The sequence below is a fragment of the Bubalus kerabau genome, chromosome 4 (genome assembly GCF_029407905.1).
Source record: "Bubalus kerabau isolate K-KA32 ecotype Philippines breed swamp buffalo chromosome 4, PCC_UOA_SB_1v2, whole genome shotgun sequence".
Classification (NCBI taxonomy): domain Eukaryota; kingdom Metazoa; phylum Chordata; class Mammalia; order Artiodactyla; family Bovidae; genus Bubalus; species Bubalus kerabau.
In genome coordinates this window covers 119,698,830-119,714,876 of record NC_073627.1, presented here as the reverse complement: position 1 = coordinate 119,714,876, position 16,047 = coordinate 119,698,830, and positions in this window count along the sequence as shown.

Genomic DNA, 16,047 nt, shown 5'->3' with positions numbered 1-16,047 from the left:
TTTAATGAGTAAGTACTATATAAGTCCTATATCTTGCCATTTGGTAAAGGATCTGTTTGAGAGGTGGGTTTGAGATGAAAGTTGCATTGTATACTTCACTGAAAATTTTAAACCATGTTCTTAGGGGAAACTATACCATTTAAAGTTTTAGGTCTTAGACTAAAGCTTGAAGGAAGACATTTCTTAAAAATTACTTACAAAATTGATGTTTTGTGGATAAAAGAAGCTAAAACCAAACCATATGATAAGTGTTAAGGGATTTTGGGGTTTGGACAGATAGTTTGCAGCTACCTGTTGGACTTGAGGGTTTATTTCTGGGTAAATCTCCCCTTCCTGGACCCACAACAGCTCTTTCTGGTGAATACCAGCTTGAGGCAGGTCTGCCAGGTCTCCTTCATTCGCTCCTCACCACACACTCTCCATTCTTTTCCACCCTGCCTCCTTCTCTGAGAGGCTAATCTCTGATTTCCATGCCTAATGGTTTCCTGTTGAGTTTGGCCATGGGGAGCCTTCCAGAGAGATCAGAGGGAGAAAAGTGAAGCCAGGTATCTCTTTGTAGGGTGGCCTCAGGTTGGTTGTGTCCCTCCACCCAAGGTTGCTGCTTAACAGAACTCTCTCCTATGTGGTTCTGCTGCTGCTGCTGCTAAGTCTCTTCAGTCGTGTCCGACTCTGTGCAACCCCATAGACAGCAGCCCACCAGGCTCTGCCGTCCCTGGGATTCTCCAGGCAAGAACACTGGAGTGGGTTGCCATTTCTTTCTCCATTGCGTGAAAGTGAAAAGTGAAAGTGAAGTCACTCAGTCGCGACTGACTCGTGGCAACCCCATGGACTGTAGCCCACCATGCTCCTCCATCCATGGGATTTTCTAGGCAAGAGTACTGGAGTGGCTTGCCATTGCCTTCTAGTAACCACTTTCTTCCCTCAGGTCAAGGGGTGGTAACATTTCAGTTGCTACAAACCCCAGGTTGATGTGTTATTTCTTGTGGTTCCTTTACAATCACTTCATAAATAAACCCTCCTAATTAGTCTAATTTAAATGTGTATTCTGTTTCCTACTGGATTTTCTTTTTAAATTTTCTTTATTTTTTAAAATTAATTTATTTATTTTACTTTACAATATTGTATTGGTTTTGCCGTACATTGACTTGAATCCACCATGAGTGTACATGTGTTCCCCATCCTGAACCCCCCTTTCCCACCTCCCTCCCCATCCCATCCCTCTGGGTCATCCCAGTGCACCAGCCCCGAGCACCCTGTATCATGCATCAAACCTGGACTGGTGATTTGTTTCACACACGATATTTTACATGTTTCAATGCCATTCTCCCATATCATGCCCTCTGCCACAGAGTCCAAAAGACTGTTCTATACATCTGTGTTTCTTTTGCTGTCTCGCATATAGAGTCATCGTTACCTTCTTTCTAAATTCTAAATATATATGCGTTAGTATACTGTATTGGTGCTTTTCTTTCTGGCTTACTTCACTCTGTATAATAGGCTCCAGTTTCATCCACCTCATTAGAACTGATTCAAATGTATTCTTTTTAACAGCTGAGTAATATTCCTTTGTGTATATGTACCACAGCTTCCTCTTTTTTTAATTTAAATTTATTTATTTTAATTGGAGGCTAATTACTTTACAATATTGTATTGGTTCTGCCACACATCAACATGAATCTGCCACAGGCATATGCGTGTTCCCCATCCTGAACCCCGCCTCCCACCTCCCTCCCCATACCATCCATCTGGGTCATCCCAGTGCACCAGCCCCAAGTATCCTGTATAGAACCTGGACTGGTGATTCGTTCCTTATATGATATTATACATGTTTCAGTGCCATTCCCCCAAATCGTCCCACCCTCTCCCTCTCCCACAGAGTCCAAAAGACTGTTCTATACATCTGTGTCTCTTTTGCTGTGTCGCATACAGGGTTATCGTTACCATCTTTCTTTTTTTTTTTTTTCTTTCTCTGGGTCATCCCAGTGTACTAGCCCCAAGCATCCAGTATCGTGCATCGAACCTGGACTGGCGACTTGTTTCATACATGCTATTTTACATGTTTCAATGCCATTCTCCCACATCTTCCCACCCTCTCCCACAGAGTCCATAAGACTGTTCTATACATCAGTGTCTCTTTTGCTGTCTTGTATACAGGGTTATTGTTGCCATCTTTCTAAATTCCATATATATGCATTAGTATACTGTATTGGTGTTTTTCTTTCTGGCTTACTTCACTCTGTATAATAGGCTCCAGTTTCATCCACCTCATTAGAACTGATTCAAATGTATTCTTTTAAATGGCTGAGTAATACTCCATTGTGTATATGTACCACAGCTTTCTTATCCATTCTTCTGCTGATGGACATCTAGGTTGCTTCCATATCCTGGCTATTATAAACAGTACTGCGATGAACATTGGGGTGCATGTATCTCTTTCAATTCTGGTTTCCTCGGTGTGTATGCCCAGCAGTGGGATTGCTGGATCATAAGGCAGTTCTATTTCCAGTTTTTTAAGGAATCTCCACACTGTTCTCCATAGTGGCTGTACTAGTTTGCATTCCCACCAACAGTGTAAGAGGGTTCCCTTTTCTCCACACCTTCTCCAGCATTTATTGCTTGTAGACTTTTGGATCACAGCCATTCTGACTGGTGTGAAATGGTACCTCATAGTGGTTTTGATTTGCATTTCTCTGATAATGAGTGATGTTGAGCATCTTTTCATGTGTTTGTTAGCCATCTTATGTCTTCTTTGGAGAAATGTCTGTTTAGTTCTTTAGCCCACTTTTTGATTGGGTCTTTTCCTACTGGATTTTCATTTGGCACTTGAACATTTCTAATGCATCCAAAGTGTAACACTTGATTTTCTGCTTTTGTTTATTTTCAAATGATGAACAAAGCCTTCTCTCCTATCCTCTCTGAGCCACATGCAGAGACCCAGGATAAGGGTCAGAAAGGGTGTAAACTAAGAAATGAGATAAAGGATGGGGTACCAAGAGATAAAATTTGTTTTAGGAAGGGGATGAGCTCAGAGTGGAAACCAAAGCTATGGTCAATGTGTTCCTTGATAATGAAAAACAAAATGTTTACATTTTAGTGAGATCTAGTTTAATGTAGTTCATAAAATTTCTCTTACTCTTTTTCATAAAATTTTAGAGAGGCAGTAGAGAATTATGGTTAAAACATGAAGTTTGGAGTTAGTCTTTCCAGTTAAATCCTGATTCTGCCACTTATAAGTTGTATGACTTTGGACAAGTTACTAAAGGTCTCTATCTCAGTTTCCTTGTTTGTTAAATGTGGGTAATACTTTTACTTATGGATCTGTGAAGGTTAAAGTAGTTGGTATATGGAAGGGCTTAGAATAAGGGCCCGATACATAGTAAGTACTCTTTAAATGTTGACATTAATATTTAGAACCAGAATAAATCTTAGAGTTTATTTAGAAGGCAATGGCACCCCACTCCAGTACTCTTGCCTGGAAAATCCCATGGACGGAGGAGCCTGGAAGGCTGCAGTCCAGGGGTCACGAAGAGTCGGACACGACTGAGCGACTTCACTTTCACTTTTCACTTTCATACATTGGAGAAGGAAATGGCAACCCACTCCAGTGTTCTTGCCTGGAGAATCCCAGGGACGGGGGAGCCTGGTGGGCTGCCGTCTATGGGGTTGCACAGAGTCGGACACGACTGAAGCGACTTAGCAGCAGCAGCATCAGACAAAGAAGTAAAGGAGTAGAGACCAAACACTTGGCCAAGGTCCTATTGCAAAGGTTAATTTCGGGTTTATTCAATGATTCATTTTTGCAACAAATATTTATCTCACCAGGATACTTGAGATAACAAAACTCCATTAATTTGGCCAAGTCTATGTAAATGGGTAAGGCCAGAGTGAGAACTAAACAAACAACAGCAATAGCAACAGACATAACCACAGAACAAAGCCCTGGATCTCACCTGTTCAGCGGTCTTTCCCCTCATTGTGCTACCCATGGTGTCACTTAGCTGTCAGAATGCCATCTTGGATTTTAATCAGTTCCTGTCTAGCATCCTTTGGAAAATCCACCATCCTATACAGGAGGCTTATGATACTACAGTTAATGCTGAGATCTTGGTTTTTGGCTGATATGCAAAAATGAAAAAGAGCAAGAAATTCCCCCAGAGATTCCACAGCTGTGCATGTGAAAGAACACAAATCTTTCCAAGTAAGATCTAGCAACAATGAAACCTCCAAGTAATTTATGCTCTAAGATTTCCCCCTGGATCTACATTTTCTAAAAGTCTCAGATGATATGTTTTATGTGTATGTGTGTGCTAATTTCATCCTCCTTGGTCAAACGGTCTACTTCTGGGAGTACTGAAGTCCTGCCAATTGTGGGGCTCTCTCTGCCACTGGGGAGGGCAACATTTCAGTAAATCCTAATTTAACTGTGAAGACAGCTGTAAGCCCTTTAAATCCATAAATGAAATTAAATCACAGAATTCTGTAGGGTGGGTTTGATGCTACCCAAACATTCCCAAGTGCAAAGCTAATCCTTGAGTTAAAAAGTAGCAAATTTAAATGCTCCATCCAAGATGGGTGATTCCCCTGACTGCCAGTAAGAAGAGTTACATGAGACTTAATCAAATAATAAAACAAAACAAAAGCCATTGATAAAAAATCTGTTGGCTGGGTCAACATTGTATAGGGTAAAGTGTACAGTGGAAGTAATTTTCCAGGGAATTTGTCTTTGAAACACCTTCGAGGATTAAAAAAAAAAGCTTTATATTTTTATGTTTTAAACCTACAGTCGATAATTTTAATAAAAAGTGCTCAGCATTCGGGAGAAAGTTGATATATTTTTCACAATTCTGACTGAAAGTCAAAAGTCTGGTGTCTGAATTGCATGCAGGTGTTTTGGGGTCAATCACTTTTTCTTCTTGTGTCTCAGTTTTTCTCTTATTGGTAATAATGTATACTGTGTGTATGCTCTGCTATTAATACACACATACATAGTGGGAAGTTCAGGATTACTAGCATTCAATCTGATTTATAAAATAGATTTTGTATTTTAGGAACACAACTATTAAAACAAATGATGTACAGTATCACATGCTATTATTGGAAAGGATATTTACAGTTTTTTAGGAGAAAAAACACTATTTAGGATTCAAAACACTTCCCCCATGCACTCAGCAATGACAAAAGTAGAGAACGGAGCACTATGTTAACTTTTAAATGAGCAGATCTATCTTTTGTGAGAAAATGTTATAAATCCTCTTGAAAATAAAATCACCACCTGCACAATTTTATGAAATAAAACTTGTCTTATTTCTGAGAGACATCTGCTCTATGTCATATGATTTGAAAGGAGTCACCAGGTATTGTCACCTGAACTCTAGAAACTCTTGAATTACATTTAGTATTAAAACACACACACATACACCCTTTAAATGTGGATATGTGAAGATCCTTACATATTACAAGTAGTAAAAACCTCTGTCTTTTCAGTGAAGTACAGAGCAGTTGTCCTTAGCAGCTTTTCCCCTTCCTTATTGTTTCTTTGCCTCTCAATACATAAAGGTGGATTTAAGGTTCTCAAACCCATAGTGATTGTTAAGGTCAGATATACACCCCTTTAAGGGATGAGATCCTAAATGTTGGAAAGATCAAACACTCCCTACCTTGTAATCCTCACTTCAAAGTTCCAAAGAAGATTCTCTTATAATAGCTTTGCATTTTCCTAACAAGGTTAAATATCTCTATTGTTCACTCATCAGGTTAAGGATTCTGTCAGATACACTTTATGGTTGCTCTATAGACTGGCATGGCAACCAACTCCAGTATTCTGGCCTGGAGAATCCCCATGGACAGAGGAGCCTGGTGGGCTACAGTCCGTGAGATCACAGAGTCAGACCCGACTGAGCAACCAAGCACAGCACACAGCACAGACCAGTCAGATTGTATATATTTGATCTAGGTATTTGAGGGCCCAACAGATTCCAGGAATTAGCCATTCTTAGAAAATTGATCTTCTTTTTAGGTGGCTCTTCGGAATCAGATTTTTGATTTGCTTATTCATATTATGTTATTATCAAAAACTAAGAGAAAATTGTTCCAAGAAGAACCACTGAAACAAAGAACTAACACATTCTCTTTTGTTCACTCCTGAATATTTTCAACGTAGGTTGGCTTCCATTGGCTTTGAGTGTGTCTTTAAGGAGATGGAGATTGAGGGCAAGTGAAAGATCTCATTGGATTTAAAATCATCTTGTCCTCAGTTAATGTGAGTTATGTGTAATGGGATTTTTTTTAGGTATTACTTTCTCTTTTATTTTATTCTTTCCTGCCTCATGATCTTGAATGCCAGCTGTTCTAGCTGGAGTTCTCCTTAGAACTCACTCGGAAGAATAAATCAAGACATGAAATGAAAAGTTGTTCTATCATTTCATGTAGTGGAAAACCTGAGTGAGGTCTATATAAGCCCTCAATTAATGAATGATTCACTTGTGTGGTAGACAGGATAATGGCTCCCCAAAGCATCCACATTCTAATTCTCAGAACCTGTGAATGCTTATTTATATGACAAAGGGATTTTGCAAATGTGAATAAATAAAGGATTTTGAGATGGGGAGATTAACCTGGATTATTTTAGGGGTCCTAAATGTTACCATTAAGTGTCCTTATAAGAGAGAGACAGAGGGAGATTTGACTACAAAAGAGGATAAGCTGATGTGATGATGGAAGCTGGCTTTGAAGATGCAGGAAGGGGCCACAGGCCAAACACAGGTGGCTACTAGCAGCTGAAAAAAGCAAAGAAACAGATTCTCCTCTCAGAGCCTCCAGAAAGAGTCAAACCTGCCTGAATCTTGACTTTAGCCCTGAAACTGATTCCGAATTTCAGACCTCCGAAACTCTAAGAGCAAATCTGAATTGTTTTAAACCACGAAGTTTGTGGCAGTTTATTATAGCAAGAGTAAGAAACAATATCTGGCATTCAGCATTTGGATTTGGATCTATACAAATAATTTTGAACTTTTATTTTGGATTCTTATCTACACCAATTGTATCCACAACATCACATCATTACAAAAAATAACACAGATATTTGGCTGTAGGGTTCTGAATCTTGGCTTTAGTATGAGTCATGGTGTGATATACATTTAGTCATCTAATTTAGCAATTTAGGATCTCCATTATTGTTATTTCAAGAATGATAGTAATAGAGTGTAATCACTTTGGGATTCTTTTTTAGAAACTTTATCAATATCATATGTAAAAAATATGAAAGAGAAAATTTTCTAATTACTAGATTTTTATTTAACTCAAGGAGCAAGCTAGCTGTGGATGTCAAGTGTTTCATGTTTATCTTTTATAGCATAGAGTGCTCAGTGTACTGGAAATAATACACGGTATGTGGAAGAGCAAGTAATAAGTGCTGGGACTGTTTTTTCCAGTGAGATGTTCTAAAAAATATTCAGCCTAAAAATTTCATTGAGCAGCTTAGAAAATTACAGTTCAGTAGGCCCTTAGGTATCCAAGTTTCTGTCTAACTCTGTCTGGAATCTTGTCTGTAAAACGTGCTAAAAAGCTGCTTAGTGTTTTATGTAATAGAGAGCTCAGCAATCTGATCTCTGAGAACTTGAACTCAGTGTTTACATATGTGCTGTAGGCTCCATGGAGTCTACATGAGATCAAGGCCCAAACTTCTCCCGTTTCCTATCCTATTTCCATGCCCATAAAGGTTTTGTTTGTGTCTTTGAAATCCTCAGTGAGACTGGAAGAGCAGCACCAACCCTCACCTAAGCTCAGGATGGTAACTATTCACAGCATCCTTATGGCCATTACCATCCCCATGGTCATCACCGTCATCCCCAAGGCTAGTTGTTGCACACTTAATTCATAAAGAGCTTTCATGTGCATGGCAAAATGTGCATTTCAAGTTCATTGGCATTCAGAGCTGGGTGGAGAATTTCATCTTGCAAAGACTTTGTGGAGGAATCAGGGCAGCATTATTGTTCTCCTTGCACACCTCCACACTATGAGGGTCTGTGGAACTAACGTTTGTAAATAAGGGATCTACATTTGAGAGAAGTTCCATAGTTTTTCTTCTGACAGGCAAAAAGGGAACTGCAGACACTAGAACTCAGTGTCTTCATCTATTACATCAGAGACCCAAAAAAAAAAAAAAAAGCCCAAGTCGTATGTAAACCCATGGAAATGTCTCCATGATACCTTAGTTGAATCAAAGTTAAAGAAAAGATCAAAGGCAATGATTCATCAAAAAGTACATGTTCCTACCTTATCTCACTGTATGTGCAGAACAAAGAAAAAAGAAAATTAATGAGGCACCAGCTTAAAAAAAAATCAACATCATAATATTGTCACTGGATGGTGATGGAAGAAAAGGAAGGGATTTACCAATGTTCTATAGGTCATTTGTTCTTTTTTTGTCCATGATTTTTCTCAGTGGGAAGCAGGAGTAAGATTTCCTCCCCTTTATTAAACTAAAGACAATTTCCATTCTAGGCTTTGGTTTTCCTCACCAGTGGCTAATACAGAGCTAATCCAACTTGGGTTGATACATATGTAAATTCATACAGTTGTTTCTGTTTGTAAAAGGAAATGTGTTAGTTGCTCAGTCCTGTCCGACTCTTTGTGATCCCATGGACTGTAGCCTGCCAGGCTCCTCAGTCCTTTGTCCGTGGGATTCTCCAGGCAAGAACACTGGATCGGGTAGCCATTTTTTACTCCGGGAGATCTTCCCAATCCAGGAATGGAACCTGGGTCTCCTGCATTGCAGGCAAATTCTTTACTATCTGAGTCACCACGGAAAAGGTATTGTCAGTAAAATGTGGCAAGTGCTTTTTATAAACATCCTTAATCACTCAACAAATATGTTTAAATTGCTAAGGACCAAGGAAGGCATTTCTGAATCTTGTGCTCTGTTGGAGACCCAATTCTGCAACCACAAAACACCCGGATCATTGGGATACCAACAAACAGCTGGAAAATGGGATGAAATTTAGGGTGTTATGTAGAATGTTCCTTTGTTTCCACCGAAGATCTTAATTCAGATTGCTTTAGCTTGATGAAGTTCCACAGTTACAGGTGAAAGAAAGTTCAGGTTCATTGGAATGCTGCAATAACCCAATGAGGTAGAAATTATTTGTTTGATTTTTAAGATGAGAAAACTGAGAAATAGAGAGGCTTAGAAACTTAATGAGACAGCATAGCATTGAAGTTGAAAGTTGGGACTTGGGTTTGAGTTCTAATCCTGACTCCATTATTAAATTAGCTGTGTGATCTTGGGAAGAAAATTAACTCTGATCTTCCATTTTTTTACAGATAAAATGAGGATAGGATTTAGGACTAGGACTTAATACATTCAAATGTTTTGAGGATCCAAGTTAGACTATAACAATCAATTACTATCATTAGAGTGTTGAAATAGTAAAGAGATGAGGTCCAAAGCTCAAGCCCTTTTCATTATACCATGTCACCCTTTGGGTAATAGTCACAAAATCCAGAATTAATCATAGTGAGACAAGATGAGAACATAGTCTAGGATGAGAACTTTAAAATAATCTTTATGGTCAATTAATTAATTAAATTTTGCATACATGCATTTAGAAAAAAATTTTGGAGTACAGTTGCTTTACAATGCAATGTTAATTTCTGCTAAACAGCAAAGTGAATCAGCTCTATGTATATACATATATCCCCTCTTTTTTGGATTTTCTTCCCATTTAGGTCACCACAGAACATTGAGTTGAGTTCCCTGTGCTATATAGTAGGTTCTCATTAGTTATCTATTTCATACATAGTAGTGTATATACATGTCAATCCCATTCTCCCAATTTATCTCATCATACCCCTACTCCTCTTGGTGTCCATACATTTGTTCTCTATGGCTGTGTCTCTATTTCTGCTTTGCAAATAAGTTTATCTGTGCCATTTTTCTAGATTCCACATATATGCATTAATATATGATATTTGTTTTTCTGTTTCTGACTTACTTCACTCTATATGACAGTCTATAGGTCCATCCATGCCTTTCCAAATGGCATAATTTTGTTTCTTTTTAAGGCTGAGTAATATTCCATTGTATATATGTACCACATCTTCTTTATCCATTCCTCTGCTGATGGACATTTATGGTTATTGGGCCAATTTAAATCTGTTCTGGAGCAAGTTGGCCACCTAGAGTTGGGGCCCCTGTTATGTCTTAAAGTTGAGTGCTGTCAATGACTGTAAGAATATGGGATTAAAAGCCACCAGTCTCACATAATTTCATGTCACAGGAAATGGAATGGGTACCAGAAGATACAAATTGAGTTGGACAACAGAGCATCTACCCGTCTCTTTAGGAATTAGCTTTGAAGGAGACCAGCTAGGGTCAATTTTATTTGTATACATACACACCTCTTAAGTTCATACTGTATGAAAAACACCATACAGGGAGGAATATGAAGATTTCACCATAGGTAGAGTGCATACTATTCTACAGTTCATTTTGGCAGGAGACCCAGTGATACACTCAGTCCAAATCAAGGCACCTTGTGCCATGGATCTTATAATATGCTCTGAGAATAAGGAAAAGGGAGATTAGTAACTGAGTAGAGGACATCTGTTAAGACTTCTTGGGAAAAAAGATAGAAAGAAAACATTTGGTTCTTTTCATCTATTAGGTACATTAACAGTTGGTTTTTACATTGGGTTTGAAGGAAAGATAAAATTCAATAGAGAGAGAGAGAGACTATGCCTGGGCTGCAGAGAGCAGTTACGACTGATGTGATGCAGAGAATTACTCATCGCTTTGGTAGATCCACGTTTTTAAAAGAACTTTTTTAATTACAGTTATGTTCAAGTTTTGCCTTGTCATGATGCATTCTAAAATTTTATTTTAAATACTGTTCAAATTGTTTTCCAATTTTTCATGTAGTATGTTTTAAATATTTTTGAAACCAGGAAATGTTACTTTTAAATAAATGCCATATAATATCAAAATTAATTTTGAAGTCAGGAAATTGTTCCTATAAATAGGGTTTTAAAACCATCACACAGCTTTGAAAAATTGTAAGAAATATTGCCTGGATCTAGTTGTTTTTTAATATTGTCCAAAACAATTTCCTCTTTTCAGCTGGTCTGCTTGACTGAATCATATTAATTTTTAAGTTTCTCCAATCTGTCTCCAGTTACTAAGAAACATTTCTCAATTGGCTTTTGAAAATATGAATTTCAACTTTGATTGTCAGCATACTTGAAGTTATTTATTGGTTAAATTAAAGAGAATTAGATAGGCATTTGTCCAGGTTTACAGATGTGAAAACTAAGAAACAGAGAAGAAACATTTCAAAGCAGTTTAACACTGTGGCTAAGAACTGGGCTTGAGTCTACCCTGAGACTCAATCTTGGCTCCATTACAAGCTAGCTAAAGGCCTTGGCAAAGAAGCTGAATATCTGTCTCTCTTGAAGCCATTTAAGCTAAGTAGAATTTAGTTATCTAAGTTTTTTTTTTTTAGCATTTAATTGACATACCTGAATATTTGTTAAGTAATAGTGGCGGTATGTATTAACCAAATTCTTCTTTCTCCTCAACAAACCTTTATTAAGAACTTAGCCATGAGCAGATTATTATACTAGGCAGTAGAGATACAAAGATGAAAAAGATATCTTTAGAAACCTTGAAAAATTTCCACAAATATTAATATCAAATCAGCAAAATAATATACAGAGGGTCAAAATAATTCTTGCACGGACCCCCATAGTACACAAATATGTCTTGAGCTTCTTCATCAACTATTTGGTTTGTTAGGTGTTTGAATACTGTCAAAACTACCATTTCTAAGTAAGCCTTTCTTGCCCTAGCAGGAAACCACAGAAGTCCCTGAGGTGAATTTATTCTAACTTGCTATCTTTTGTGTGTGTGTGTGTGTGTGTGTGTGTGTGTGTGTGTGAGTCTCCTAAGGAGCTGGAGATGAGACAGGATCCCTCCAGTGGGGAACTCGGACTGGTTCATTCGAGTCTGAGTTCTTATTCCCATCCTCTACTTCGCATGGTCTTGGGCAAGCTCCTTCAGCAACCTATGCCTCAGCTCTCTCATCTGTAACATGAGGAGACCATCTGCTTCAGACTATCTGGTCCTTGAGGGCAGATGTATTAAATAAAGTCTGGTGAGAAGACAGAAACCATGCGAATTGTTTTCACAGACAAAATTTACTATAAAGAATTGATTACTAGGTATAAAAGAAAGTGAAAATGTTAGCCGCTCAGTTGTGTCCGACTCTTTATGACCCATGAAGCCCACCAGGCTCCTCTGTCCATGTAATTCTTCAGGCAGAAATACTGGAGTGGGTAGCCATTCCCTTCTCTAGGGGATCTTCCTGACCCAGGGACAGAACCCGGGCCTTCTGAATTGCAGGTGGATTCTTCACCGTCTGAGTCACTAGGGTATCCCAACTAGGTGTGAAGATGTTAATAACTGAAAGGGTAAAAAGACAGCTCTAAGATATGGCAGACTGTAGCCACTGCAGGAAGCAGCTACCACCCTTAGGGTGGTGAGTGCAAAGGGAAGAAGTTGGAATTATTAACACTTAGACCATTATAGGGGATCTCTACAAAGCTAAATCTCAGAACCTCATAGGGAGCCTTGCTGATGGAAGTGGCGTCTCTGAAACAGTTTGTGATAAAGCTGCTTCTTCAAGTGTTTAAAAGACTTCCAACTGATTCAACTGCTGCCATAGGAAGGAACTGCAGGTTGCTGCAACTTTGTCTTTGTAATGCTTCCAGGAATCCCAAGCAGAAAGGAAGCCCCCAAAAGAACAGACAGATGGAGCAAATCCCTTCTTCTTTGTCCACCTTTGCTAACTCCCTCTGAAAGTGAACGTGTTAGTCACTCAGTTTTGTCTAACTCTTTGCGACCCCACAGACTGTAGCCCACTAGGCTCCTCTGTCCATGGAATTCCCCAGGCAAGAATACTGGAGTGGGTAGCCATTCTCTTCTCCAGGGGATCTTCCTGACCCAGGGACAGAACCTGGGTCTCCCGCACTGCAGGCAGATTCTTGATGTCTGAGCAACCAGGAAAGTCCTAACTCCCTCTAGAGCCACCGTATTACCAGATCCAATATAGAACCAACTGGCAAAGCAGAACTGCGGTTTGCAAAATCCCAGCCCCAGTATCTGAGAAAAGAGTAAGAAGGATGGGTTTGGAGATGAGAAATAATAGCTTAATAATTGGTGTAGGCAACAAGTAGACAACTTTCTTTCTTGTCAGCACCTGGTGTCGTTCCTGAACTGAACTATGGTATAAATGCTCATGGAATGGATTTATGTATAGTTAGATTTTAAAATGTGATTTTAATAGCTAGCATCTTAGTTCAGCTTATAAAAATAGCTGTCTTCATGTGGGAAAATAACTTGATAGACCACTTTCATTATAGAGAGTGAGGTCCCAATGGCTACAGTCTGAAGAGAGTTAGAGAAACAAAGAATTAAACTGTCCTTCATAAAGAGTTAGTGGATAGTGGGGTGGAGCAGGGTGAGGGACAGAGCAAGCAGCTGGAGAGGAAAGGAGAGATCAAACAGTCAAAGAAGAGGGTGAGGCCAAGCAAACTATATGAAGGGTAGAGGTGATGGAGAAAGGGAACCAGTGAGAAACTCCTGGTAGAGATGATAGAAGGACTTTAAGAAATGATAAATATTTGACTTCAATTTTTATGACTATGAAACTAAACTCAAATCTTCACAACATTGACCTTTGCTACTCACACTAGTTTACATCTGGAGTATTTGCAAATAAAAAGGCAGTATATTCTGGACATTGAGATGATCCATAAATTTAAACAAGTCTCTGAAAGGTGGAGTTATAAGTCAGAGACAACTAGGACCAATTAAGCCTATATGCTTTGTTTTCCACTGACTATAAAATTCCCCAGAGATACAGGGCTGTGAGTTTATCGCATCAGTCTATCACAGTACATGGGATGAACTATGGAAAATTTCATAAACTCTAAAAACATCAGAGGGGCCCCTACTTCCTATTCTGGTAACATTCTCATTGGAATGTGTATTGTTTGATGCCTCAGTCCTGAAAAACTAAGTATTTGGCTACATGGCTCCATTTTTAAGTAAAGTGTGAGTCTACTGAGTTGATGCATCATTTGTACATCTGCGTGAACTCTAGCCTCCAAGTTGCAGATTTGAACCTGTATAGATTTAAACTCAGAATAAAACCATCTCCTCTATATAAAATAGTAGATATGAAAATCCCTCAATATAATGCATAAAGTGTCACATACAAGTGTGATGTGCCAACATCAGCATCACATGCAGGAAGAAAATGAAGTAACAACTCCTTAAGCTCATTGGTTAAACTGCTTTGGGGAAGGGGTTGGCTTATGATGAAAAGATGGGAGTGGAAAGACTTCTAGGTCTAGTTTTCAATCATTTGCTTTTCAAGTGCTGCTGTCTCAGATGCCTCCTTGAGGAAATAAGTTTGCTGCTGCTTTCTGATCTAACATTTCTGTCTTTAGGTGACTTACAATGGGGAGTATTCCAACTCTGGAGGCATATGGAGTTTTTCTGTTTCTCTTGTGCATTAATATATCATGTTATTATTATACTGTATATTAGTATATATAGACAAGGAGATGAGTACATTTGATAGGCACCAATGAAATTTTGAGAGAAAAGGGATAGAGATATTAATGTCTTTTCTATATGTTCAAAGTTATTTGGGTATTTCTGATAGACTGAGATGGCTGTAACTGAGGTAACCAACACAATATTGTAAAGTTAAAAAATACAATAAAATAAATATATTATTACCAAAAAAAAAAGAATCTTATGCAGGACTTCTCAAAGTGCCCAGAACATCAGCATCACCTGGGAGCTTGTGAGAAATGTACAACGTGGGCCCACCTCACACCTGCTGAATCAGAATCTTTGAAGATAGGGCTCAGCAGAATGTGTTTTTAAAAACCTCTCCAGGTGATTCATATGCACCTAAAGTTTTAAGAAGCAGTATTAGCAGATGGATTAAACTTTCCATTTTTTTTTCTTTGCAAGGCAGGAGTAAGCAAGTCCAAGTCAGCCTGGGGTCCCCTGGCAGGTAAGAAGAGAAGAATTTTCTCATAATAACTGAAATGAGGGTTCAAAATTTTTGCATCTCAAAGAAGTAGAATCTCATTTTGTTCTCCACACTGGCAAAGCAGATACATTTGATTCTCTGTTTCTTGGGTTAAACATAAAGTCTTATATTTTCAAGAATTTTAGTTGTTCAATGCAACTTATTAAAAACCCAAGTATCAATGATCTGTGATCATTTTTAGAGGTTATCAGACTTCTAGCATAAAAGTTGAGACGTTTAATCTGAAAATATGCATATTCCGAGTAGTTACATGCTTTTGCATTTTGTGGGGAAAATAAACTATTTCAAGGTAGATAGGGAAGAAAAAATGCAAGTTTACTCAAACCAGTATGTGTGTGTGCATGCTCAGTCCCTCAGTTGTGTCTGACTCTTTGTGACCCCTTGGACTGTAGCCTGCCACGTTCCTCTGTGCATGGGATTTTCCTGGCGAGAATACTGGAGTGGGTTGCCATTTCCTTGTCCACAAACTAGTATAAACAACAGCAGCTAAAACTTTTCCCTTGAAAACATTGTCATTACACAAAAAGTATTTGCCAACTAGGAAAAAGAAAAATTATATTGCTGTTTTGGAAAACCAACATTATTTTTTCATTTGGGAGAAAATGCCTAAACTTGTAGACTATATTTACTTTGTGTTCATTATCTGCCTAGTTTCAAAAAAAGTTCAAGCCTACTATAAAAGTTAATGAAATGCAAAAGATGAAAAGAGAGGAAGCTGGTAAAGGTAATAAAATTATGTGAGATTTATACTATAGCCAGCCCCCTTTGTAATTTTAACCCCTTCACATTTCCCAGTCCAGAATGATGGGACAGCAAATCTCTGAAATGTTCTCTGAAAGGAGGGTCGGCTGCCTGACCTCTTGTCAAAGGCACAGCGGGAGAACAGCAAGGTGTGTGAGGTTCATTTGCCTTTCTCGCTCTT